General features: G+C 44.7%; 1 pseudogene; it reads left to right on the forward strand.

Moving 5' to 3' along the window:
- LOC148220312 (rapamycin-insensitive companion of mTOR-like) overlaps nt 1-25,550 on the forward strand; it is a 49,841-nt pseudogene that overhangs the window by 11,297 nt on the left and 12,994 nt on the right.

A 25,550-nucleotide genomic window follows, 5' to 3' on the forward strand; every position in this document is an offset into this window, starting at 1 on the left:
AAGGAAAAGGTAACAGGTCCAGAGGTTGGGAGAGGGAACTGCAAAAGGCAGTTTGAGGGGGTTCTACACAGGCTTAAGTAGGGGGAGGAGCAAGGGGAGGGCACAAAACTCTGGCCAATAACGGTTAACGGGGGGAGGTACAGAAGGTGGGGAAAGGGGTACATTGAGCCAATAAGGCAAACCGAGGGTGGGGATACATACAATATAACCAATCATGAATGCAAGAGGGAATGCTTGACACAGAAACTTCTAGAACAAAGGGAGGGGCTACAAAGGATTGACATCCAGTGGGGCAGGGTTTAGGGTGAGGGACAGGGATGGTTCCAGATAAAGGGGAGGGGTTTAGGATGACTGACTAGGGCAAAGGCGGGAAAGGGAAAAACCACTATGTACTTAACTTAGGGGAAAGAAACTGGGACGAACCATCAACACAGAAGGAAAATTAACATTAAACAACACAACACAACAGATCATTTTGGTAGTACTTCCACTAATACATTTTTCCTAGATATTACTGAAGATGCAGAAAAAATATTTTATGACAGAACTGGACCTTCAGAGGACAAAGACTGTAGTCCCTTTCCTTTATTTCTTCTAGCAGACTTGTGAAAAATAATATTCCAAACTCTCTTACTCTACCTAATAAAAAACATTGAAGTAGCAGTGATCCAAAAGGAGGAAAGCTGACACCTGCCAGTAAATCAGGCATGAAGCAAAATCGTACTGTAACAGCACCTTCCAGCAGCATAGGCTTTCCTGCTGGGGAAAAACTCAAACCTGTTTTCAGAGTTCCTAAAATCCAGACTTTACTATCCGAAACTTCTTTTGTCATAAGTAAGCACATGGAAGATACTGATAGTACCTCAAGTGTTGTAGAAAACTATCTGAAGCTGACAAATGGTTTTGGAAATGAAATTCACCAGGAAAACACCAAGAGAGAAAGGCTAATAGGAGATGGTACTACACAAACACATTTCAAGAGTCGTAGCTTAAGTTTTAATACAGATACCACAACAAGTGGCATAAGCTCAATGAGCAATGAGCTCAAGCCCTTCAAGGGACACTGCAGTTGTGGACACTACAAACATAGATACTAACTGCAGAAGTTTGAGTACTGTGGTGTCTTGGGTTGCAATGCAGGATGTGACCGGAGGTGTGTATTCTATCACCATCAGTTGAGGCCGGGTGGGGCAGTGATCCTTATCTCTGTGGGAGATATTCTCTGCTAATGGGCCATCTGTTAAAAGCAGGTGGGACAGTCATCTTTTCCACAACCCATTCTTTCTCCAGGAAGATATCGTCTGTTAATGGGCCATTGAGTCCCACTGTATGGCTGATAAAATTACATTATCCCATTGGGAGATGCTCCAGACAGAGGGAAGAGACAAGCCTTTCCTACCTAGATAAAAACTGAGATTTGGAACCCCAAGGCAGCCCTTTCCACTGGATTCCAGAGGAAAAACCGGACCTTTCCACATCAACACTGGACCTTCGGAGGAAAACTGCACCCTTCTACAGGACCACTGCTTCAACTGAACCACATCTGTCATCCAGGAGGATTGCAGCCACCATTTAATTGGACTGCTACCAACACCCTGACTAACGGGTGTCAGGTTGTATTCTGTCTGTCAGTGTTATTGGGTTTGTTCTATGTAATACTGTATTTCTATTTTAATTTTCCTAGTAAAGAGCTTGTGGTTATTGCACTAGAAAGAGAGAGAGAGAGAGCAAGGACAGCAACACACATGGACCTCTTCAGGAAAAAAGGCCAACTTTATTGAACGGACAGCCTGTATTTAAAGCATATTATACGGAGCTAAGACAGGCCAGTAGCTCATTGGACAATTGGGAAAAACATCCATGAGACTGTACCTCACGATGTGCCCCACGGGAAAAACACCAGGTGTTAATCTTTATTATGAATTCCATTCTGTTTTTCACCATATTATCATCCTGGGAGACTTCCTCCCTAACTGAAGCCATAGTCAGCTTATCAGTCTGGGAATGGACCTGAGAGGCAGGAGAAGTTCAGGCCTGAGAAAGAATTCTCAAGCTGTAATTTCCTAGCTCTCTAAATGTGTGTGTCCACAAGAGCTGTTATTCCTAGTCCCATATCTTTGCCTAAGAGCCCCTTAATTTCAAAATTATAATAATTTTGAATGAGGGGGTTTACATTCTCGATTTTAGAAAGAGGCACTTGCCTTTCTTGGCAGACACCTGTCTTTCAAACCAAGACACGTGGTAAGCACAAAAACAGTTAAACCAAGTCACTGTTCAACACCCCAGTTTAACCACCTGTATCTCTCAAAATTCAACTCTGTATCCCTGGTTCTGCCAGGGTCTTCTCAAACCCTTCGCAGAAGAGCCCAGTCTCTTAAAGCTCCTTCTCTTGCTACAATAAAAAGTCCTGCTGGCTATAGCTACACAAGTTCTCAAGATACCTTTGACTATGCTATATTAAAACGCTTACAACAGCAGAGAATGCCTTCTTCAATGTCTCACTCAGAAGTCCTGTCATCTCCAGCAAAGAATGTGCTGTTTACTGACACTATTACCATGAAGTCTGGCAGCCTGGATTCTCAGCTGATCCCAAGCCAGTAAGAGATTATGTGCTTGTTTCTTTACTTCAAAGGTGTAAGAACAATTAAATAAGAAAAGTATATTTCTAATGTTTTTTTCAACTGCATCTAAAAGTGACAGTTGTTGCAGATTGACACATAACTTTGCTGAAAACAGTACCAATATTAGGAGGAGAATAGGCTAATGAGAAGTCTAAACTTTATAAATGTTATCAGAGTAGTCCAGCTTTAATAGCTGTCTTCAGTCCCTTTAATTCTGTTAGTGATAAACGAGTATGTTTTCTTCTATTACTTTTGCTTCCTGTTTAACTTAAAAATAATATTTAAATACTATTATGTAAATGGGGTAACTGCACCACCTAATTAGTGGCTTGTCTTCATTTTCTTGTCTTCACTCCGAATCAGGATTAAAAACACAAAGGAGACGAATTTTCTTGTGTTCGGACTTGGTTGTTATTAAATCTTATCTAAAGTACAGAGACTTCTGCAAAACTTCTAGCTACCAGCTAAAAGTGAGCAAAATGGACACGAATATAGCTAGTTACAAGGTCTTTTAAAGCTAAACAGTCCAATAAAGAACTAACACCTATATTATTCATCCTTCTGACCCAATAATCAAACTTGTGTGAACTGCAGTGCAGCACCAACTATCCAACCAAAAACTACCTGAAATCATGTAGAAGGAAGACAGAAAGAGACAACACCCAAAAACCTCCATCTTGTCCCATACCTATTACTATATTCTAAAACCCCACATTCCAAACCCTTCACCATGTGAAATTGAACACTTCCATTCAACTACACACCCGTGACTCTAACTCTATCACTCAAATTTGGAAGCCTTCTCCAAGGCCTCAAGTCAAAAGCAGTGTTCTCCAGGGCGTCAGTGTCAGAAGGCACAGAAAGTTCAAAACTCCCAGGCTTCTGGGTTCCAACATCTCCCCCTTCTGTTTGAACCATGAACACTGCATTGACAGCTTTGTCAACCCTCTGGCAGATACACTGAAGTAGACAAGGCACAAATAGCATGATTACTATGATGACAATCAGAACATACATGCCCATTTTCAAAAATTCTCTCCATAATGGTGTGAAACTTAGCCAATTAGACAGATCATTCAACCATGATCCTTCTTCAACTCTGAGTTTGGTCATACCTTCCTGCAATTGTTGTATGGTTTTATGTATAGATACCAAATGGTCAGAAAGATTCATGCAACACATTCCATAAAAATCTTTGCATTCATGTCCATGCACTAACAAAATAAAATCAATCGCTGCTCTGTTTTGCAGAATTGCATGTGTCTCACCCTGGACATCAGTTAATAAATTGCTCATTGCAAGAGAGATTGCTAACTTAGCCAACAACCTAGTTGATTCAATTGTTTCAAGGCTGCCCCTGAAACAGCTTGAGGCAGAAGGAGAGCTGCTGCAAACCTTCTTCCAAAATCCCATGCTCTAAAGCTGTCATCAGAGTTAGGTTTATATTGATCAATGAATCTCTTCTCTCTACATTTGTGTTCTTGTATCATTTTTACATGAGGTATCAGCAAAGTAAGTCTCCCAATGCTACATGGACCACCTTTGACATCTGATGGAATGGCAGGCCAAACTCTGTCTCCACAAAGGAGAAAGATCCCCTGGGGTAACTGCAAAGGGATGTGGTTGGGTGCTGTATGTGAAACTGAGGTGAAATTACACCAAGATGTCACATTCTTCTACAAAGCATGATTTGGAGTGACAGCTCTAATTTTGTCTTTACTTTGTTTTGACCCAGGAAAATCAAATATGAAAATTTCCATTTTCACTGAGCCAAGAATTTCCAATTCTTGAGGTTCATAGGATGTCTGAGGAAGAAATTTGGTCCAAACACTCCATTCCTCAGTGGGATTTGCAATGAATCGAGAAAGATCTGGAAAGACATTTTTTGGTATTGGCCAATCGTCTACCGGTATACTGACCAAACAGGTTAAGAATGGCTTTTCTGGACTTGAATTGGTCAAGCAAATGGTATTCAAGTATGATGAATTTGCCAAAGTCACCCAAACATTGTCTTTTGCTTGACTCATGGGCAGGGTCGTGTTACTAAATGCAGACAATGAAGTAATAAGGCACGAGTATAATATCTGATTTAGTTTCATATTTTTCTTTTTTGTTTTCTTTCTGATTCAAGGCCAAATGTAAGGCACTAAGCTATTTCTTTTCCAATGGCCTTGTACTTTGTATGAAATTCTGAATCGTAACATGATCCACATTGCGTTCTTGGCAACAAGGCACTACAATACCAATGATTCCCACACTTTTTGCATTAGCATAAAACCCGAAGTTCACAGCTTCTGCATGTGGGACAAAAGATGTTTATAATTGAGACTGCAGTTCACGTCTGCATGCTCACTTTTTTGCTTCCGGGATTGTCTTTGTGTGTCTGCGGTCGATAGGGTTTCATGTTTTTCGAAGGTCTCCACTTCGGACCAGAACCTGTGGAGACACAAGCATGGCCTTTGTCCCAGGTTATTAGTGGAAATGAACCTTCAATTTTTCCTGTCTGGATTTCTGATCAAAACCAAAGGATTTTCCTTTAATTTTGCCTGTGTGATATTGCTAAAATGCTGCTTCTGTCCTTGCCTATAATTAAAAATTCTTGTCTTTTCCATGATGTTCCAGTGACTCCTGTAGATATCACTGCATGACTCTCGTTCATGAAACAGGTTAATTTGAAAGCTGCCAATTCTCATTGTGCCCCTGGGGGTAATAGGTCTGGGTCGCTGGGGAAATGGCAGATTGTCCTGTGCAGGGAGTCTGATTGGGGTTCCCCACATATTGTGCCTTTTGATGGCCCCCTGGCTGATGTTTTGCCGCCATCACTTGTGTCATCACGAGATGGCGTGCTGTGCTCTTCTTGGAGTTTCCCAGCAATAGTAGAGGTGGTCCATCCACATCTGTCTTGGAACAACACCGATTTGCAAAGTGTTTCCTTTTTCTGCATCTTGGGCAACAATTTGGGGCTTTCGCATTTTCCGCAGACTCTGGGCAATACTTTTTATATGTCCAAATTTTCCAGACTTGAAACATGACCTTTTGGCAAGTTCTCTGCCATTACTTCTGTGGAGTTGTTTTGTTGAGGAGTTACATGAAGAGCTGAGAGGGTTTTCTCAAATCTTTTATCTGCAGCTTCTACCAGTTTCCCAAATTGTTCTCCCAAGGCGTTTGTTTGGATCGTTTCCACATGTTGTTGAGTACCTATTTTGCTGCATGGCTCTATCATTTGAGGCAGGGTTGCCTGTGGATCAGGCAAGGCACTAATTACCTGTTTGCATTCTTCATTGGCATTTGCAAAAGGCAAGCTTTGAAGCAGATGGAGATGTGCCATTTCATCACTGCAGTGCCTTTCCACTGCTTGAGTTAGGCGATCTATGAAAGAAGTGAATGACTCAGATACTCCTTGCTTTACTTCTGGCTGAAGGCAAAGCCATGCTTGTTACAGTTAAAATCTGCATTGGAGCTGCTCTGGGCGGTGTGGGCAGCTGTGTGTCTGCTTCCCCCACTAAGTGCGGTGGCAGTTCCACTGCAGGAGCTGCTGGGACTTCTCCACTCACACTGCGAGGCAGATTTAGTAGTTAAATTGCACCATCCTGGAAATCAGAAATGCTCTTCCTTGCTCTGTCACTGGCTTCCTGTTCTAATGCAGGAACAAATGGGTGTCATTTCAGTGCCAGTACAGATTCTGTTGTGGCTATAGTCATGCCTTTGATATGCAAAGCAGACTTCCTGCAATGAATGTGGAAAGGGCTGACAGCTGGTCTGTGAGCCAAAGGAGTGAGCTGACAGAAGTTCATAAGATTCGTGTTTACCCATGAAGGGAAGAAGGTTGTTCACATGGGAACCTGTTGGATCCCAGAAATCTGGGGGTTTTGAGCTTTCTGTACTTTCTGGCACAGACCCCCTGGAGAGAACTGCTTTTGACCTGAGGCCTTGGAGACAACTTCTAAATACGAGTGGCAAAGTAGAAATCATGAGTGTGTAGTGAATTAGAAGCGTGTGCTTTCACAGGGTGATGAGTTTTAAATTTGGGATTTTTATAGTATAGTAATAGGTATGAGACAACATGGTGGATTTTGGGTGATGTCTCTTTCTTTGTTCATCTTCTATTTCCTTCTTCTTCATGGTTTTCAGGTAGTAGTTTCTGGTTGGTCAGTTAGTGTCACTCTAAGGGTCATGGGAATCTAGTTATTGGGTCAAAAGTATAAATAATATAGGTGTTAATTCTCTATTGGACTGTTTAACCTTAAAAGACTTTGTAGCAATTGCATCTGAGGCCGTTTTTCCTCAGTTCTAGCAGGTAGCTGGAAGTGCTGTCATACTCTCTGTACTTTCTGATAAGATATAATAAACAACCAAGCCCGAACACGAGAAAAACTGTTTCAATTGTGTTTCTGTTAATCCTGGCTCTGAAGGAAAACACACGAGACTGATGACAAACCACTAATTAAGTGGTGCAAAGCCCCAGCACTGCTGCCTACAGGAATCGAGAGAACAGAGATAATAGTCCTGGTTTTCTAACTGCAGGTGTCCGTTGTTTATCTGTTTGTAAAATTATTGTAAAAAGCCTGCCCAAAAGTGATGACACTGACTGCTTTGTACCAATGAAAACCATGAGCTGTTATTGTAACCAATGAATGAAGTATGCACTGTGTTAAAGAATGTATAAAAGAGAACACGCAGCCATAATAAAAAAGCTATTTTACCTGTTGCTATGTGTTGCTGTGTGTGTGATGTCCGTCCCAACAGCAACAAATGAACTTTAATTCTGATACACAGCATGCAATGTAATACTAACTGTATTCCTGGTGCTTAGCTGTTCATGATCTCTTGTATCTGGTTAGGTGCAAGGATTTGAGCTGACCTGTTTAGCTTTGCATTGAAATGACTGGAGTGCTCGAATCTTTGACATGGCTAAAATATTGCAGATGTATATATTACAAAAGATTGTCAGATTGTCTTGGTTGCTGATATAATTAATTGGAAAGACTATGATTTAACTAATATATCTATTTTTCCTATTAGTTACAGCTGAGTATCTCCACTGAATAATTGTGGTCCTTTTATTTTCAGAGTATGTTATTACTTCCAGATAAATACTGTTTTTAACCACTGCTTAAATAAATAAATTGAAAATAAATATTCTGTCCTTTTTTGTCTTTTAAGGCAGTCTGTCTTCTGTCAGTCTTCAGAAAATTTTCTTTGATTCATGCTTTATTCACAAATTCAGGTGTTCATAGCAAGTAGCAGCTCCAAATTTACTTCAGTGATATTTATAGTTGTTCCATTTGTTCAAAATTTAAAAGTGCTTTTTTCCCCCCACACATTATTTTGTGAGGCTAAATTTTTCACCTCTGTCTTAAAGACCAACCAAAAGTGTTAAGGTGCAGGTCTCAAATCCTGATCATGGCTCTCATCCCATCATCTTCAGACATGATTTTATGAAAACTTTTTAGTGTTTATGACTACTAATGATATATCTGTTAGCTTTTCCAAGAGAAGCAGGACAAATGTTGAGGATTGTCATGGTTTGATATTGGTTAAAATATCAGGTACTCACGAAAATCATAATGAAGAGTTCATGAGTTGAAATAAAGATTAGGAGAAAATACACTAAGGGCAAAACAGGCTCAAACTTAAAGGTGTAAAGTAAATTTATTATTAACAGAGTCAGAGGAGGATAATGAGGAATAAAATAAGCCTTTAAAACACGTTTTTCCTCCCCAGCACCTCCCTTCTTCCCATTGACAGTGCAGGGAGACAGGGCTCGAGGGTTTTGTTCAGTTCCTCACTCCAAGTCTTTCTTCAGTTCACTTAGGGAAAGCAGCCTCTTTTTTCTGTTATGCCGTAGGGTCCTTCCCACAGGAGACAGTTTTCCGTGAACTTCTCCAGCATGGTTCTAATTTCACGAGTAGCAGTCCCGCCCAACCTGCTATAATGTGAGTCCTTCCTATGGGCAAAACAGTCTTCCCAAAACTGCATGGCATGGGTCATTCAGTCCATGGGGTGTAGTCTTTTAAGGATAAGCTGTTCTAGTTTGGAAGCAAGAGCCCCTTTTCTCTATCTCTGGAAGCAAAAGCCTTCTCTCTCTGTTCGTGTCTCCTACTGGATTACAGCTCTTTTTAGCATCCACCCCTGTCGCTGGTGGGGTTTTTGGGGTCCCCCTAGGATCCCTAAGACTGCTTCTGCAGCCCTCAGCTATGGAGCAAGTTTCTGAGCCTTGCCCAGATAGAATTGTGGCTCGTGGGGAGCTCTCAGACCAGCGGGGAAAAGAAAACAGCATATGCAGAAAGGCACAAATCCATAGTTTATTCTGTGAAGGCATCCAATCTAGCATATACAATGGTTAGGGTTTTACAGGGCTTTTTATATCTTTTGAGGGTTTTGCAGTTTGCACCAATTACCAAGGGAATTCTACATTCTAACCAATCCCTGAGGGATTTTACATTCAAAGCTGGCCTATGGATACTAAAAGAAAATGAACCACTAATATTGAAGATAGATAAGGGGGTCTTCCAAGGGGGGGAACTGGATTCCTTTTTGTATTCATCATTTAACAAGCCATTTCTTATCTTTAAGCTATGGTTTTCCAAGGGGCTTGTTCTGAGGATGCAGAGGGACTTTCTTCTTTATGAATATTTTCTGCTCCCTCCACACACCCCCTGCAGCGTGAGCACCTTTTCTCATGGACTGTGAGTGGATCTCTGCATCCCCCCATGGACTTCATGAATTACAGGGAGGCAGTTTATTTTAGTCCTCACTACTGCTTGCAGAGAAATTTCTACTCCGACGTTTGGAGCATGTCCTCCCCCTCTTTCTTTCTACTGACCTTGGTGTTGCCATGTTGATTTTTCCACTTCCTCACTTCCTCCTCGTTCTCTGACTAGGAGAAAAAAAACTGCTGCTCGTAAGTACCATTGCCAACAAATTCCACCAGTTCAAAGATTTCTGCAGGAATTTGCAGTGCTGAGAATTTGATCTTGTCTAGGTTCCGTGTTGGGGAATCACTCGCCAGGTTTTCACCACTGGCCACATGACTCCCTCTCCCTGCCACTGCGTGGGCCATTGCGCCAGTGCCATTCAATGCCTCTCTTCATGCAGGATGCTGAAAAGGAGAAGCCGTTGTTGCCGCTCCTGCCCTTCTCCCCGCAGCACGGCTGGCTAAAAGCAGACAAGCAAAGTTCTCAGTGGGCTGTGCCAAGATGGCTGTGGCTGTGTAGCCATGGCAGCCACACCAAGAAGGAGAAGCTGCTGCCACCACCCTTGCCTTTCTGTCCACAGCACAACTGGCTAGAGGGGGCTAGGCAGGCAAAGTTCACTGCGGGCTGAACTGAGATGGTGGCGGTTGTGCAGTCATGGTGGCCACATGGCCATGCCTGGAGCTGGGATGGTCCTGGCCCCAGCAACTAGTTTAAATTTAAGCAAACACTCTGGCCCGTGAGTTCTAATGATGGCAGATCAAGTCTATTTATAAAATTTAATTATTTATTAAACAGACAATAGAGAACAGGTGAAAGATCTTAATCAGAATTACTTACTTCACATAAAACTAAAGAACTACTAGCAGTGTATAGCATAAAATAGAAAAGTGCACTTTATCAAGGTACCTATATTAAAGCTAGCAAAAGAAATAGTATTGATTAGGAGTCAAAAGTAACTTACCACTGAAATGATGATAATGTACACAGATTCCTTCCACTTAACCCCTGGAGGAATAACTGCAAAGCAGACTTCCCTATTCAGGGGAGAAACTCCACACGAATCCAGGCAAATGAATAGAAAATTTCTGCTTTAGTAAAGTTTACTATGGCTTTTATAGTTTGTAAAGTGAGGTGTCTGACAGTCAAAAATCCAGCTTATCTTGCCAGATCTCACTTCAACAGTAAGATGTTTATTGGCAGTTGGCAGATGCCAGACCAGTGTTAACCCCATGGTGTCAAAATAACTCACTACAAGACAGCTTGTCCTGTCTGAGTTATCTGACTGGGTAACAAACAACACCCTCTTGTGGGGGGCGAGATGCTCTGCTACAGCTGATCTGGGTTTGGGACCATCACTCTGTTTCCTTTTTATTATCATTATTATTATTTACCATTATTACTGTATTTTGCTTTATTTTTAATTATTAAGCTGTTCTTATCTCAACATATGTTTTACTTCAGTTCTCCTCTCCATTCCAGAAAAAATAGTAAAATATTAAAAAAGGCGTGGTGTCACCCTGGCACCCCAGAGAGGACCCAAATCACTGCAACGTGTTGGGGCCTGGCCCAGGCCTATTGAGCCCTGTCCAACACTGCTTAGGGGCCTCAGGGGAAATGAAGGTCTCTGGATCTGACAGTGAGACAGCAACAGGCCCTGCCTGCTCCAACCCCAGCAACAGGCACTGCCACTGAAACCACTGAAACAGAGAATCAACATATGCCAGTGTCAGTGGTCCCTGTACAGGAGCAGAAGAAATGTACATGAAAGTCGCTCTGTAAAAAAGCTTCTGCAAAAACAATCAAGGAGGACAGGGAGAGCGAAGAGGATGAAGAAGCAGGACTGTCACAAAGGTGATTTTTCAGGGCCATCATTGAGGACATCACAGGAACCAGAAGAGGAGACAGAAGAGACAATCATGAGTCAATCTCTATCCCTGAGTGAGTTGTGATAGATATAAAAAGATTTCAGCTGTCATCCATACAAGCGTATCACTGCCTGGCTGCTCCAGTGCTGGGACAATGGAGCCAGGCAGCTGAGATCACTTGCTAAAGAACCAGATATTGACAAAGCAATGAGAAAAAAGACACAAGTCCTTAATCTCTGGAGGTGACTTTTATCGAGTGTGAGGGCAAGGTATCCCTATAAAGATAATATTCCATGTAACTTAGGCAAGTGGACTGCAATGGAGAAAGGTATTCAATATCTGAGGGAATTGGCTGTGTGAGAAATTATATATTGTGATCTAGACAATGTGCAACTCTGCACAGATCCAGATGACGTCTTATGTCAATGACCCATGTGGTGGAAATTTATCCAGAATGCACCAATGGTGCATGCCAACCCACTGGCAACATTACTTTGGAAAGATGATGCACTGCCAACAGTGGGTGAAGTTATTTGGCAACTCCAGGAATATGAAGACAGTATTCCTTCCACCATCATTACAGCTGTGGAGAAGCTGTCAGATAAACCGACAGATAAACTGACTCAGAAGTTCCAGCAATTCAGAGAGGATCTGTCCTACTCTCCACCTGTACTAATTACATTTTGGTTTTAATCACTTTGTATTGGGGTAAAGCAGTCAGTAGTCATCATGTTGTTTGAGGAAATAATGGCTCTCTGGTTTGAGGTACTAATGCCTTTCTGATCTCTAGGCCTGTTTGCCTATCCACAGATAGTGCCGATTTTGTCCCTGGCACGTACCTTTTACAGAACAGGGGTATGGATTAGGCTTACTATTTTGCTGTGCTGGGAGATAATGATTTATAGAAGGTTAACAGAGGTACTGAGAGTTGTTCAAAATGTGTATGGTCTGTTGTTTCTCCATCCTAGTCTCCATCCTAGTCTCAGTAGCCTGTTTTGGGGATTTATTAGTAATTGCACCCAGTTTGTTAGAGGAGAAGCAGGGGATGAGGTTTCCCAGCCTTTCATCTCCTTCTTCCCCTTTAAATCTGGAACATCACCTTTTGAGAATGTTCAGTTTCCCCTGGATGTTAAAGAAACCATCTTCCTGGTATTTTATCTGGTAAGATTCCTCTATATGGTTTGCAGCTTGTCTAGAATGAGGGCTGAGATGTCCAGAGGGGCTGATAAGACACCTGCCCCGGGCATGGAAAAATCCTGAGTGTTGTGGGGAATGGGAGGATATGGGCCATGCCCTGAAGGAATTCTGTGACCTGATAGCTTGGAATTTCCCCCCTGAACAAATTTAGAACCCAGATGAGGTGGGGAAATATGTGAAAGAGAAGTGCAATGTCAAGTCTAATGAGAAGAAACCCATTGCAATATGCTGGTGTGGTTACTGCACTAGAAAGAGAGAGAGAGAGAGAGAGCAAGGACAGCAACACACATGGACCTCTTCAGGAAAAAAGGCCAACTTTATTGAACGGACAGCCTGTATTTAAAGCATATTATGCGGAGCTAAGACAGGACAGTAGCTCATTGGACAATTGGGAAAAACATCCATGAGACCGTACCTCACGATGTGCCCCACGGGAAAAACACCAGGTGTTAATCTTTATTATGAATTCCATTCTGTTTTTCACCATATTATCATCCTGGGAGACTTCCTCCCTAACTGAAGCCATAGTCAGCTTATCAGTCTGGGAATGGACCTGAGAGGCAGGAGAAGTTCAGGCCTGAGAAAGAATTCTCAAGCTGTAATTTCCTAGCTCTCTAAATGTGTGTCCACATGCTGGGCCCTGGCATATGCTTATCACATGCTACTAGATACTGTAGGGCAGCAGATAAAGGCAGAGGAGCAGGAAGATAAATCAGCAGACACCCCAGTCACTCAGGTTGCAGCTAAACCAGACAAAGAGCCTAAGGCAATGGCAGTTGCTCCTATCATGAGAATAAAACACAAAACCAAAACCAATCACCCAGTGGATGATGATGATGCAGGGGAAGAACCCTCAAAGCCAGCAACTGACTCAGAACCAGAAATCATTATTGAGTCCCTGTCCATGAAGGACCTTCGTGGCCTAAGAAAGGATTACACTTGGTCTGATTAATCCATATTAAATTGATTAGTCCATATTTGGGATGCTGCAGGTGATAATACAATTCTGGACCATACTGAAGTGAGGCATTTGGGAACCCTGTCACATAATCTATCTATGGACCAAGGAATGGTAAGGGGGCCTGAACCTCTCAGTCTCTGGATACAGCTCTTGAGAAGTGTGGGGGAAAGATACCTGTGCCCAGATGATCTCCATATGCAGCAAACCCCATGGAAGACCATAGAACAAGGGATTCAATGTTTGAGAGAACTTGCAGTGGTAGAGATTGTCTTCTCAGATGACCCAACAATTAGGAGTCCAGACTTGGTAAGATGTACACCAGTGATGGGGCTAAAACTCGTACGACCTGGGCAACAAGAATACACTTCTGCTTTAGCAATTATGAAGCAGGATGAGGGGGATGAGACCATGCTTGCTATGGCGAAGAAGCTCCCAGCATATGCAGATGCTGTGCATGGCCCCACACATGCAAGAATCACAGCTGTGGAAACACGTGTGTCAGAGCGCATAGAGAAAATGGATGATAGGATGGAGTGTGCTGGTTTTTCACATTTGACATTTGGTGAGGAGGGAAGAAGCCACCCGCAGAAATTATTTTTCTGAGAGAAGCTGCTAAGAGCTTCCTCTGTGTCTGACAAAAAGCAATCAGTGATTAGTTTTGAGAACTGACAACCTGTTAAACCACTGAGAAAGCTGAACACGCCTCTATGAACACACATGTTAAAAATGAACAAGCCCTGGGAAAAAAGCTCTCTTGCTTTCCGGTCTTTGGAGAGAGTTCTTCCCCCTCCAGGCCTGGTGACCGACGGGGGGGAGGGGAGGCTGCGGCGGGGGGGGGGCCCATCCGAGGCTGGGCCGGGCTGCTGCTGCTAACACCTTACTGACGTTAAGCCCTGCCCTGCTGTTGGCCCAGGCCAAGCTGGGGTCCACCAGACCTCGGGAGCAGCTACGGGCCCGGCCAGGCCCCCCTCTGACGCAGCCCACTGGGCAGGGGATGGGAAGGCCGTCAGCCCTGGGGCTGGGATTGAACGCAGCAAAAGCAGGAAAACAGCTGTGCAGCCAGAGTGGCCACCGCGTTCTGGCTGGGCCACTTGAAGATCCTAGTTTTCCCCCCCCAGCGAGGTAGTGGAAGAATCCTCCACTGTAAACAGCTCCGGATGCCACCCGGAAGGGATCACATGACTATCTGCAGGCCTCGGGAGAGATATTAACTCTTTCAATATACAAATGAGACTTGCAGACCTTCAATTCTCTCTCAAGTGAGAGAAAAGGACAGTGAAGACACGTAGAGAAACAACATGAAGACACCAAGGTCAATAAAGTAGAAGTCAGGTCCTAGATGGGAGGGATTGAGGAGATGCCTCACTCTTGGGCTGAAATCCTCTTGTAAGGCTACGGAGAAGATATAATTGATACATCAGACTCTTTTTCCCTGTAACTCATTGAAAAGCATGGAGGGATGAAGCACTCAAACTGTAGACATGAGCAAAAGCATCCATGCTGAACAAGCAAATGTTGAAGTAGCTGTGTCTCATGAGAAATTTGAACAGAGAGAGACAAGAGTCATGAAGACCCTTTGCCTTAGGGAAAGATGAAGAAAGACCTCTGTTCTCAGAGATGAAAATGATCTCACAGATAGATGAAGAGAACTTTTGCTTCTGAACAGCTCATCCTTAAAAGTGTCCCCCATTAGCCAAAGACTGAGCCCTAGAAAACAGTTGTGGGGAAAGCTGTAAGTTGAGGGCAGGGACTTTTACACAGTGATCAAATTTCCATTCTCCTGAGTGGCTGATTCACTGTGACATTGAAGCCACAAGAGAACTGTTTTCTTGTGGAGAAGTCTCCATAGCATGACAAGAGAGACTCCTCTCCCTAAGTGAACTGAAGAAAGACTATTCTAGAGGTGATAAACTGACTGAATTGTTTCTGTACATTGTCAGTGGGAAAGAAAAGAGGGTGTGGGGGGGAGGAGAAGTGTTCTGAAAGTTGTAATCTGATTCTTATTATTTTTTTAGTTTCTATTAATAAAGATTTTCTTTATACCCTTTAAAGTTTGAGCCTGCTTTGCCTTCCTCCTAATCCTATCTCACAGCAGGAAATGAGTAAATAATTCTAGTGGATGCACTGGCAATTTGACCAGCACTAAATCCACCACATAAATTGGTGCATTGGCCAGGAAATCTCAATTTGGTGAACCAAAACCACTACACAAAGAATCACCAGAAACTCGAGAAGAAGATTGAAGAGAACCTTCTCCAAATCTCGTCAGTACAGACCAGAGCTTCTGTTATCAGATACAGACATCCCTCAGCTAGGGAGAAGGTGTACACCCCACAAGGTGAACTGTGGTTCTTCCTGTGTGATTGTGGGGCAAATATGAGGAGGTGGGATGCAAAACCCACCACTGCTCTGGCACAACAGGTCCATGAATTGAAGGAGGGCAAGATGCAGAGAGGAAGTTCCACCAGAAAGGAAGCAGCTCCAGTTGCCTGTAGCCAAACTGCCAGATATGATGGAAGAGAGGATGACATGTCTGATCCCCTTGAGGAAAACTCTAAAATGTATGCCCAGGGAAGGAAGGATAACCAGAACTAGAGGGGCCCTGGCTCTAGCCATGTAGAGGTCAGGGAAAACTGCATCTTTTGGACTGTGTGGATTCAATGGCCTGGCACATCAGAACCACAAAAATGAGGCCTTGGTCAACACTGGTGCACAGTGAGCATTAATCCCATCAACACGTGGGGGCAGAATCTGTTTCTATTGCTGACATGACAGGGGATCACAGGATTTGACTTTGGTGGAAGGTGAGGTGAGCCTGACTGGAAGTGAGTGGAAGAAATGCCCTATTGTGACTGGCCCAGAGGCCCCATGCATTTTGAGGATAGACTTCCTCCAAATTGGGTATTTCAAAGACCCAAAGGGACTCAAGTGGGCTTTTTGGATAGCTGTTGTGGAGACGGAGGGCATTAAGCAATTGAACACTTTGCCTGGACTGTCAGAGAACCCATCTGCAGCAGGACTTCTGAAGGGGGAAGAGCAATGAGCACCAATTGCCACCTCTACAGTGCACTGCTGACAGTATAGAACAACTCGAGATGCTGTGATTCCTATCCATAAGATGATCCGTGAGTTGGAGAGCCAAGGGGTGGTCAGCAAAAGCCACTCACCATTCAACAGCCCCATCTGGCTTGTGCGAAAATCTGAAGGAGAATGGAGATTGACTGTGGACTATTGGGCATTGAATGAAGTGACTCCACCACTGAGAGCTGACTTGCCGGACATGCTGGAACTGCAGTACGAGCTGGAGTCCAAGGCAGCAAAGTGGTACGCCACTATCAATATCACCAATGCATTTTTCTCCATTCCTCTGGCAGCAGAATGCAGGCCTCAGTTTGCTTTCACCTGGAGGGGCGTGCAGTACACCTGGAATTGTCTGCCCCAGGGGTGGAAGCACAGTCCCACCATCTGTCATGGACTGATCCAGGCTGCACTGGAAAAGGGTGAAGCTCCCAAACATTTACAGTATATCGATGGCATCATTGTATGGGGGAGCACAGCAGGGGAAGGCTTCAAGAAAGGAGAGAAGATTATCCAGATTCTGCTGAAACCTGGTTTTGCCATTAAGCGAAGTAAAGTTAAGGGACCGGCTCAGGAAATTCAGTTTCTAGGAGTCAAGTGGCAAGATGGACATCATCAGATCCCAACAGAGGTAAATAATAAGATCACCGCTATGTCTCCACCTACCAACAAGAAGGAAACACAAGCTTTCCTAGGTGCCATAGGCTTTTGGAGAATGCACATTCCTGAATACAGTCAGATTGTGAGCCCTCTCTACCTGGTTACATGCAAGAAGAATGATTTCCACTGGGGCCCTGAGCAGCAGCAAGCATTCGCCCAGATCAAGCAGGAGATCACTCATGCAGTAGCCCTTGGCCCAGTCAGGACAGGACCAGAGGTGAAGAATGTGCTGTATTCTGCAACCGGGAACCATGGTCTGTTCTGGAGCCTGTGGCAGAAGGTGCCTGGTGAGACTTGGGGTCGACCACTGGGATTCTGGAGCAGAAGCTACAAAGGATCTGAAGCCAACTACACTCCCACAGAGAAGGAGATCTTGGCCGCCTATGAAGGAGATCAAGCTGCCTCAGAGGTGATTGGCACAGAAACACAACTCGTCCTGGCACCCCGACTACGGGTGCTGGGCTGGATGTTCAAGGGAAAGGTCCCTTCCACACATCACGCCACTGACACCACATGGAGCAAGTGGATTGCCCTCATCACTCAGCGAGCCCGTATTGGGAATCCAAATCGCCCTGGGATTCTGGAAATAATTACAAACTGGCCTGAAGGTGAGACTTTTAGATTGTCTTCTGAAGAAGAGGAGCAAGTGGCACGTGCTGAGGAAGCCCCACCATATAATGAGCTACCGGAGACTGAAAAACGATATGCCCTCTTCACTGATGGTTCCTGCCAAATTGTAGGCACTAACTGGAAATGGAAAGCTGCAGTATGGAGCCCCACATGACAAGTTGCACAAGCTACCGAGGGACAATGTGGATCGAGTCAGGTGGCAGAGCTAAAAGCCGTCCAGTCGGCTTTGGATATTGCTGAACGAGAGAAGTGGCCAAGGCTCTATCTCTACAGTGACTCATGGATGGTAGCTAATGCTCTATGGGGATGGCTGGATCGCTGGAAAAAGGCCAACTGGCAACCCAGAGGGAAACCCATCTGGGCAGCTGAGATTTGGCAGGACATTGCTGCTCGAGTAGAGAGAATGACCATAAAGGTTCAACACGTGGATGCACATGTACCCAAAAGCCGGGCTAATGAAGAACATCACAACAATGAGCAGGTGGACCGAGCTGCCAAAGTGAAAGTATCACAGGTGGATCTAGACTGGCAGCACAAGGGAGAATCATTCCTAGCTCGTTGGGCCCATGATGCCTCTGGTCATCAGGGGAGAGATGCAACATACCGATGGGCCCATGACCAAGGGGTGAACCTTACCATGGACAGCATCTCACAGGTCATCCACGACTGCGAGACCTGTGCCGCAATCAAACGGGCCAAGCGGGTGAAGCCTCTGTAGTAAGGGGGACGATGGTCTAAGTACAGGTATGGGGAAGCCTGGCAAATTGACTACATCACCCTTCCCCAAACCCACCAGGGCAAGCGCTACGTACTGACCATGGTGGAAGCAACTACAGGATGGTTAGAGACCTATCCTGTGCCTCATGCCACTGCCCGGAACACCATCTTGGGCCTAGAAAAACACGTCCTTTGGAGGCATGGTACCCCTGAGAGAATTGAATCAGACAACGGAACCCATTTCAAGAACAGACTTATCAACACCTGGGCCAGAGAACATGGTATTGAATGGATATATCATATCCCTTACCATGCGCCAGCTGCCGGGAAAGTTGAATGGTGTAATGGACTCCTTAAGACTACATTGAAAGCACTAGGTGGGGGAACCTTCAGAAATTGGGAAATGAACTTGGCCAAAGCCACCTGGATGGTTAACACCCGAGGGTCCATCAATCGAGCTGGTCCTGCCCACTCTGAACCCCTGCACACAGTGGATGGGGACAAAGTCCCTGTGGTACACATGAAAGGTATTTTAGGAAAGACTGTGTGGATTAATCCCACCACAGGCAAAGGCAAACCAATCCGTGGGATTGTTTTTGCTAAGGGACCAGGTTGCACTTGGTGGGTAATGCAGAAAGATGGGGAAACCCGTTGTGTACTGCAAGGAGACCTAATTTTTAGTGAGAACTGTATGTAAGGTTTCATTTTGTATTATATATATATCTGTAAGAGGGTATTGGTTTGGGTATGATGTAGATGGAAATTGAATAAGGAGTGGATTATGTCCTGGGGTACAATGCAAAAAATGTATATTCTATCACCATCTGTTGAAATGTGGGAGTGGTGGTGATCCTTATCTCTGTGGGAGATATCCTCTGCTGATGTGCCATCTGATAAAGTCAGGGGGATGATCATGGTTATCTTTTCACAACCCATCCTTCCTCCAGAAGATATATTCTGTTAATGGGCCATTAAGTCCTATTGTGTGACTGATAAGATTACATCATCCCATTGGGAGATACTCCAGCCAGGGGCAGGAGCCAAGCCTTTCCTACCTAGATAAAAAACTGGGGTTTGGGACGCAAAGTTGTCCTTTCCACTGGATCCCAGAGGGAAGTCGGACCTTTTCCACATCATTGCTGGATCTTCGGAGGACAATTGCACCCTTTACAGGAGCACTGCTTCAACTGAACCACATCTGTCATCCAGGAGGACTGCAGCCACCATTTATACGGACTGCTACCAACACCCTGACTGAGAGGGTGTCAGGTTGTATTCTCACTCTGTCGGTGGTTTTTCTTTTGTATTATTGCATGTATTTTATTTTTTCTCTTTTTTTCCTATTAAATTGTATTACTGACTTGGAGTCTCGCACTGGTTTTACTTTCAAACCAACACATTCCTATATAAACCCTACTCCCTGCTCAATCTTTGAGCCGGAGTTTAGTCCCTGCTCAGCAGAGGAGCAGTCTGTCCCTGGTCCCCTTCGTGGAAGAAGCTCAATAAACTTCTCTGTAGAACACCATATGAGGCTCCTGTCCTTCTCTCCAGCGTCACTTGAGGAGGGGCACAAAAGAGCTGAATCACTTGGCCTGGAAGCGTGGACTTGCCTGTTACCAACTGGGCGTCTTTCTAAAGATGCTTCTCTGGAAGGTCGCAGCATCCCACCAGCACACCCTGCGCCCTCCGGCACCTCCATGCCGGTGCCGCTCCTCCGCTTCCCGCTGCGACAGTGGACAGTTTTCCAGGCAGAATGAAAGGTCTGATCATACTATTGACTTTTTAGAGAGAGGTTCAAGTCCATTTCTACAAGTTGTTAGTGCAGAATCTTGTGATCAGTATTAGAGGGGCCCTGCCTCCAGACAGGTGGAGGAGAGGGATAACTGGGTTTCCTGGACTGTGAATTTGATGGCCTGGCACAGCAGCCCCACAGGAGTACAAGGCTTTAACAGACACTGGAGCACAGTGTACCCTGATGCCATCAAGCTCTGTAGGGACAGAAACCATTTGTCTTTCTGGAGTGACAAGGGGATCCCAATAGTGACTGTATTGGAGGCTGAGATCAGCCTGACTGGGAATGAGTTGCAAAAACATCACTGTGACGGGACTAGAGAGAGGCTCTGTGCATCCTTGGCATAGACTGTCTCAGGAGAGGATACTTCAAGGATCCAAAAGAATATCAGTGGGGTTTCGGTATAGCTGCCCTGGAGAGAGAGGAAACTAAGCAGTTGTCTACCTTGCTTGGTCGCTCAGACGATTATTTTGTTTTGGGGTTGCTGAAGGTTGAAGAACAGTAGGTGCCAATTGCTACCACAGTGGTGCACCAGAGACAGTATCACACCAACTCAGATTCTGTAATTCCCATCTATAAACTAATTCATCATCTGGAGAGACAAGGAGCAGTTAGCAAGACCCACTCACCCTTTAACAGCCCCATATGGCCAGTGCCAAAGTCTAATGGGGAATGAAGGCTGACAGCAGACTATTGTGGCCTGAATTAAGTCATGCTGCCTCTGAGTGCAGCAGTACCAGATATGTTGGAACTTCAATATGAGCTGGAGTCCAAGGCAGTTTAGTGGTGCCAAAATTGATATCACTAATTGTGGAGACCCTAAAAGGCATTCCCTAGTTAGGGAGACACAAGAGGCTTCTCTCATAGCCAGCCCTGTTCTGTCATGCCAATATACCCCTGTTTTGTTCCCTTGGTCAGTCCCATGCCCCCTTCCCTGTCCCTCAGTCTTTCAGTCACTCCCACCCTGTTTCCCCGTTGGTTCCCTTGCCCTAACCCCAGCTCTGTGCCATCCCCATGTCCCCTGGTAATTGGTCTTTGATGCTTCCCCCACCCCAAAAGACCCATGTACTTAAACCTGTACCCTCACCAAGCCTCTGCTTTTTGCCTTTGCCTCTCACCCTGGACTATCCACGTGCGTGGCTGAAATAAACATCTCTGTGAAACCCATGTAAAGGCCCTTCCTGCTTCTTTACTTGCACCATCTCAACAGCTATCCAGGCCACAACAGCTAATGAGTGTTCCTCAATCCCTCTGGCAGTAGACTACAAGTCACAGTTTGTTTTCACTTGGAGGGGTTTCCAGTACACCTGGAATTGACTGCCTCAGAGGTGAAAACACAGCCCTACTGTGGACACACACATTTAGAGAGCTAGGGAATTACAGCTTGGAAATTCTTTTTCAGGCCTGAATTTCTCCTGCCTCAGATCCATTCTCAGGCTGACAAGCTGACTACAGCTTCAGTTAGGGAGGAAGTCTCCCAGGATGATAATATGGTGAAAAACAGAGTGGAATTCATAATAAAGATTAACACCTGGTGTCTTTCTTGTGGGATACATCCTGAGGTACTGTCCCATGGATGTTTTTCCCAATTGTCCAATGAGCTACTGTCCTGTCTTAGCTCCACGTAACATACTTTAAATACAGGCTGTCCGTACAATAAAGTTGTCCTTTTTTCCCTAAAGAGGGAAAGTGTTGCTGTCCTTTCTCTCTCTTTTTAGCACAGTAACCACACCCTACCATCTGCCATGGACCGATGGTCCTAGGTGATCTAGGTGACTCAAAAATCATGTATTCCATATTTTGTCCGTCATCCACCCAGTTTTGTTTACTGTCTCATTAAGACCTAGGGCCAGAAGCAGAACCAGTGTTTTACTCCTGGTTCATGGAAGAGAGGGGGTGCTGGGTTCTTTTAAAAAATGGGGAGGACAAGCTGTCTTTTGTTCTTTCTGGGCTCCTGAGGGGGTTACCTTGGACAGGTCTCCAGCTGCAACTCAGTAAGCTACATTTTGCAATGCAAAGCTGTTTTGGAGCAGATTTCACAATGCCTTTGCTGCTTGTTCTTTGGTGATTTTATTTTTTTTCTGCTTTCTGACTTCTGTGAGATGGCGTGAGGCAGGAGCTCTTCTCTTCTTCCCAGGCTTTGGAGAATATCGCAGTACCTTTACTGCTGCTGCCTGCTATTTGCCAAGGAGGGGTCAGACTCACTCTCCATGATTTTCCAGCCTCTGGCCCCAGTTCCAGTTGCACCGTGTGTCTTGGTTTAATTTTGTTTCCTGGCCAAGGCACCAAATTATGTCTTCGTTTTGATTTGCCAGTTTAAATAAACTCATTTTTCTGTTGGGAGACAGAACCAGGAGCACAAGAGCAAGGCAGGCCTAAAACTTGAGAGTATAAAAAAAAAAAATTATTAACTACACAAACAAAGAGGGGGAAAAAAAACAAATTCAGAATAAGATTTTTTCAGACCACTCCTTCCTTCCCTCTCCCAACATTCATAACAACAAAACAAACATAACAAATACTTCGGTCAGTCCCCAATTTAGTCTTTTTCAGTTCACTTCCGAAGAGAGAAGCCTCCTCTTGTTGAAAGCTGTAGGGAGTTTTTCCACAAGAAGGAAGAAAACAGTCCTCTCGTGGTTTCATTTTTCACGATTTGCATCCACCCGGGAACCTGCAATCATGACACTCCTCCCAACTCCACAACCTACCCAAAGCTGTAGATGTGGGCCATGTCTGTCTCATGGGGTATTACTTTTAAGAATGAAATGTTCCACAGCAAAAGTTCTTTTCATCTATTTTCTCTCTGTTCAGGCTTCATCCTCAGAGAACTGAAATTCCCTTCTTTCCTCAGGGCAAAGATTCTCAACACAGGTGCTCTTTAGTCAAATCATACATCAAATGGAACATCTCCATCCCCCATGTCTTTCTCCATGGTTTATAGGAATATTCAGTACATCAGTTCATCCCTACAATTTTGCAAAAAGATTTTCAGCCATCTCAGCATCTCCTCATTCTCCTTCCATCTAAAAAAACCTCAGCTTTTATGTCACTGACTTCAGAAATCTTCTTATTCCGTTTCATATTCAGGAGAAGGCAGGAGGTTTTGTAAATCTTATCTGAGCACTAAAGAGTTGAAGTTTAACACAACTACAAAAGTTGGGCCAGGCTCAGGCCGTGCTGGGGGGGGGGGGGGGCGCTGAGGTGTTAATCAGCCTTTCTGGGGCTGGGCTGCCACCCCAGACTTCTCATGGCCACCTCTGCTCCCCAGACAGGGCCCAGCTGCCTCCCCTAGACCTTGTGGGGGCTGGGCAGGCCCAGCCCATCCGACAGCAGCGGGAACTGGGCCCCCCACCCCAGAGCCGCAGGCCTCTGGAGGAGGAAGCCATGAAGGTCTTATCAAAGCGCCTTTCCCCTTCCCAGCCATCAGGTCCCCTCGTTTGGAAACGGGGCCCAAGCGGCCTCCCGAAGCTCCCCCCCCATGGGGGGGGGGAAACTCGGATTGATGTTACCTGCTCAGTGGCCGGAAAGAAAAAGAGCCTCAGTTCTGGATTACCTCCTTCAAAATGTGTGTTCACGGAGAGAACTAACTTTCTCTAATTGGCTGTTGAAGGTGTCCCAACCCCCACAGAGGAAGTTCCCTTAGAGAGAACTTCTCTCTGAGTTTCTTCTTCCCAAGTCAACCCATCACACCGTACCAGGAGGGGTCAACCATGCAACTCCTGGGAAGTTTCTTTCTGCATTTTTGGCAGCATTGGAGCCTTTTGTACAAAAATAGTTTTTTTCCAGGTTTTGTTTTTCCCTCCTCCTGTTGGTGTGGGAGTGGAGGGGGCGGAGAAGGGAGTTTTTTGGAACCGCAGAGGCTCAATTGCTGTTGGTTTCCTTTGCTGTTTCTCTCAACTGTGTGGTCCAGAGTAGATGGCTTCTCTGTCATCCTGTCTTTATCATCGGGGCCACGTAGGCTTCTACGTCAGCTACCATCTTGGGAGGAGGGTGTGGAGGGAGCAGAAAATACAGAAGAAAGTCTCCCTGCATCTTCAGAACAAGCTCCTTGGACAACCATAGTTTAGAGATAAGAAATGGATTGTGAAATGACGAATACAAAAAGGTATTCAGCTTCCTCCCCTTGGTAGACCCTCTTATCTATCTTTAATATTAGTGGTTCATTCTGTTTTAGTATCCATAGGCCAGCTTGAATGTAAAATCCCTCAGGGATTGGTTAGAAAGTAGAATTCCCTTGGTATTGGTTTGAAAGCAAAACCAGTGAGAGACTCCAAGTCAGTAATACAATTTAATAGGAGAAAAGAGAAAAAAAAAAAAAGATATATGCAATAATACAAAAGAAAAACCACCGACAAAGTCAGAAATACAACCTGACACCCTATCAGTCAGGGTGTTGGTAGCAGTCCGTATAAATGGTGGCTGCAGTCCTCCTGGATGACAGATATGATTCAGTTGAAGCAGTGCTCCTGTAGAAGGTGCAGTTTTCCACCGAAGGTCCAGCAATGATGTGGAAAAGGTCTGACTTCCCTCTGGGATCCAGTGGAAAGGACTACTTTGCGTCCCAAACCCCAGTTTTTTATCTAGGTAGGAAAGGCTTGGCTCCTGCCCCTGGCTGGGGCATCTCCCAATGGGATGATGTAATCTTATCAGTCACACAATAGGACTTAATGGCCCATTAACGGAATATATCTTCTGGAGGAAGGATGGGTTGTGAAAAGATAACGATGATCATCCCCCTGACTTTATCAGATGGCACATCAGCAGAGGATATCTCCCACAGAGATAAGGATCACCACCACTCCCACATTTCAACAGATGGTGATAGAATACACAGTTTTTGCATTGTACCCCAGGACACCTTGGTAATTGGTGCAAATTGTAAAACACTCAAAAGAGATAAAAACCCCTGTAAAACAATAGCCGTTGGTATATGCTAGATAGGATGCCTTCATAGAATAAACTATGGATTTGTGCCTTTCTGCATATGCTGGTTTCTTTTCCCTGCTGGTCTGAGAGTTCACCGCGAGCCAAAATTCTATCTGGGCAAGGCTCGGGAACGTGCTCAGTCACTGAGGGTTGCAGAAGCAGTCTCAGGGATCCCAAACGGACCCCAAAAACCCAACCAGTGACAGGAGGGGTCTTCTCTGCCATCTTATTTTCCTTGTTCCCAGAGGGGGCAGTGAGTCAGCACCTTTGTATCTAGTGGTTATTGCTATTACCTTGGTTGTTGCTGTTTTTCTTTTTAGTGAACAGTTATTTTTTCACTTATATCTTCTCACATCCATGTCCCCTTATTGATGGAAGGAGAGTGGTTATAACTAAGGGGAGGGA

This window comes from Sturnus vulgaris, chromosome W (assembly GCF_052056855.1).
Source record: "Sturnus vulgaris isolate bStuVul1 chromosome W, bStuVul1.hap1, whole genome shotgun sequence".
Lineage (NCBI taxonomy): Eukaryota > Metazoa > Chordata > Aves > Passeriformes > Sturnidae > Sturnus > Sturnus vulgaris.